Source organism: Vipera berus (genome assembly GCF_964194415.1).
Source record: "Vipera berus genome assembly, chromosome: Z".
NCBI classification, from domain to species: Eukaryota; Metazoa; Chordata; class Lepidosauria; order Squamata; family Viperidae; genus Vipera; species Vipera berus.
Genome location: NC_138205.1, coordinates 93,083,371 through 93,086,783, shown reverse-complemented (window position 1 = coordinate 93,086,783; position 3,413 = coordinate 93,083,371).

The following is a 3,413-nucleotide window of genomic DNA, read 5'->3' as shown; positions in this document are numbered from 1 at the left end:
AATAAATTAATAATAAATAATAATAAATAATAACAATTACGAAATAAAAAATTACACTGAGCACATTTATTTAGGCAGTGTCAGAGGGAGAAAATCAAAGTGATATTTTCTTCATTTTTTTAAAGGGAAGTCAACAAGAAAAACGGAGCTACATGACTAAAAAAAGTTTTTATCAAATAATACAATTTGTGGAGTTAAAATCTGATCAGAAGCAGTCCACATTTCATTTACTTTCTTCAGGACATGCAAATACGCATCTGAGCTCAACAACTTGAATTTTGATTGTTTGGAGTACTCAGATTAAGAAATACTTTGCATTTATTCTTTACCTGTGGGTCATGACATTATAAAGAGATTTCCCATAGTTCTTAGAGGCAAAGAAGGTTATCAGAATTGGGAAGAAGCAGGAAGTTTTAAGATTAAGTAGACTGCTTTGACTGCGGTCTTATTGGGATGTTCCTGCAGAAGTTCTAACCCCATAATTATAATTATACTATGAAAATAAAATCCTCTTTATTTCTAAGATTTATTATTTCTGTTTTGCAGGTAGTAGATGAGCACATTTTGATGACCTGGACATTCTAGTAGTACTCTGTTTATATCGACAACTTACAATGTTTTTCCTCAATCTTAGAGATGACAGAATTGAACATTTCTCTGAACCTGATGTCCTTGAGTGTTGAATTCAGCTGCATTGTTTAATATAATTTCTGTTGTATTGTTTTTTTTAACCTGAAACTGAGGCAAAGGGGTTTAATGAGAGATCCTGTGCAACTAAATATACAAGTTTATTTAAAAGTAAATTGAACTGATTTCAGTGGAGCTTTTTCTAGGCATATGGTATCTGGTTTGCTGTTCAGAGTTTGAAAAACAGATATGATATGCCTAGTTTTTTGCCAGAAGGGGTGCAGGTTTGCTAGGTCAACTCACTAGAAATCTGAAAGTAACTAAAGGACTGCTTACTTATCAATTTAGCACATAAAATGACAAACAGAAAGCTAGACATGTTGAAATTAGAATATGCTGGAATGAGTTACTGTTACTCTTTAGGAAGTCCTTGAAGAAATAGTAAATAGCTGCTTTCATTTTTAGATAGCCAGATATTACTTAAAGGTAAAGGTAAAGGTTCCCTCGCACATGCGTGCTAGTTGTTTCCAACTCTAGGGGCCAGTGCTCATCTCCGTTTCAAAGCCGAAGAGCCAGCGCTTGTCTGAGGACGTCTCTGTGGTCATGTGGCCGGCATGACTAGATGCCAAAGGCGCACAGAACGCTGTTACCTTCCCACCGTAGTGGTCCCTATTTTTCTACTACTTTTTTACGTGCTTTCGAACTGCTAGGTTGGCAGAAGCTGGGAAGAATAACAGGCGCTCACTCTGCTACACGGCACTCGGGATTCGACCCACCAAACTGCCGACCTTTTGATCGACAAGCTCAGCGTCCTAACCCACTGAGCCACCGCGTCACTTAGATATTACTTATACAACATCAATTTCCAAAGCTTTTTGAGCCAATGCTTGTAACATTGCCGTAACTTTCACCTTCATGAAATACCTGGGGAGTGCAGATCAACCTTTAGCAATATACAGAATAACAGAGTTAGAAGGGATCTTGGAGGTCTTCTAGTCCAGCCCTGTGCTCAAGCAGGAGACCCTATACCATCTCAGACAAATGGCTGTCCAATCTCTTCTTGAAAACCTTCAGCTATTGAACTGATTAATTGTTCGCATTGTCAGCAAATTTCTCCTTAGTTCTAGTTGAATCTCTCTTTGATAAGTTTCCATTTGTTACTTCTTGTCTTGCCCTCAGGTGCATTGGGAAATAGTTGACCCCCCTCTTCTTCATGACAGCCCCTTAAATATTGGAAGACTGCATTAAGATGTGAGGTGTAGAGATTTGTGAATTTATATTATGTTCTCCTTCAGGCACACACTTTTGTGACACACCCTTTCATCTGTGAAAATGTCCTGGGTCAATGGATGGAGATATGAAATCAAAGTGATCATCATTGAATAATAACCAAAGAATGTATTTCTATCGGGTTTATATACTTAGGAGATGTTTCTCCTGTGGTAATTGGCAAAATATAACACTGTGTTATCATTTGTGAAACTGTTTTCTATCATCTACTCGGGACCTTTCCATTGTGGGGAATATTTCTGTTTTTTCTTATAACTGCAGTGTTATTCTTTCCCAGTTTCCATTAAGGTTTCAGCAAAGTTTCGTTTGAAATATAAGTGACAAATATATTTAACATTTGGAAAAGAGCAAAGCGCAATGCCAAACTGCTTTTTTCCAGAAAGCAGCAATTGATGAGCTGGTTGCCAGATTTCATGCATAAATTTCTCCACTGCAACAGCTTTTTAAAAGGCCTGAGCTTTGGGAGTTGATTCAAAGATACTTCTGATGGAACAACCAGACGTTATGCATTAAACTTGAATGGCATTTGAATATATTTCAGCACAACATTTTAGCTTTGGCATAACCAAGATTTACTTCTAAGTCTCTTTCAAGAAAATTGAAGTTGTTTTACATGATTTTTCACATATTTCCAGAGAACGCAACTGGAAAAAACTGGAGGTTTGGCTATTTAATCTTAATGACTTTTTAGATTATTCAGAATTTAAGTTACCGTATATCCTCAAGCTAGCTTTTTATTTCAAACCTAGAAACATTCTGTGATAAAACACAAAAAATAGGTTCAAAATGAAACAGTACATTTATCAGTTATATAGATATAGATATAATACTTCTATGCACTATGCCTTATTGATATATCAAGATTTATAGGAAGAACTTGAACTTGACTTCTTCTCTGAATCACTACATATATTCCATTGTGCTTCAATATATGCAACACATAAATGCAGAAGTATATTGTTTTGACTTGTATAGCATAAAAATACATATATGAATCAGAGCTGGTCATATTTCCATTTAATGGGAGAGGTCAGGGAGAGTCCAAATAACTGGGAACAAAAGATAGACTTGTTCCATATTCCAAAGTAGCATCCTTTATCTGTGGTGAAAAAACAGTTTTAAATTAATAGGGGACAGGATTTATTGGATGACATAATATGATTTTTCGGATCATGGCTTGTCCTGGACCCCTATTTTAGAGGATAAATTATACATTTACAGATAACATTTTGGTATGTAAATAAATTGATTTTTTTTCTTCATCCATATAAGATTTGGAATTGCTGGCTTCTCTGAATTATTCCTTACTCTGACTAGTTCTCAGGAAAGATTCCTCATTAGAATCTCTCTGGGACACCTTGATGTATTGTGGTTAGTTCTAAAACAGAAGATTCCCTTCCCAAGCTACAGAAGAATCCCCAGGTCACAGCGGGTTTCCTGGAATGTAGGAACCTGTGAATGTAGGCTCAGCATCAAGTCAGTCTTTCAGATTATCT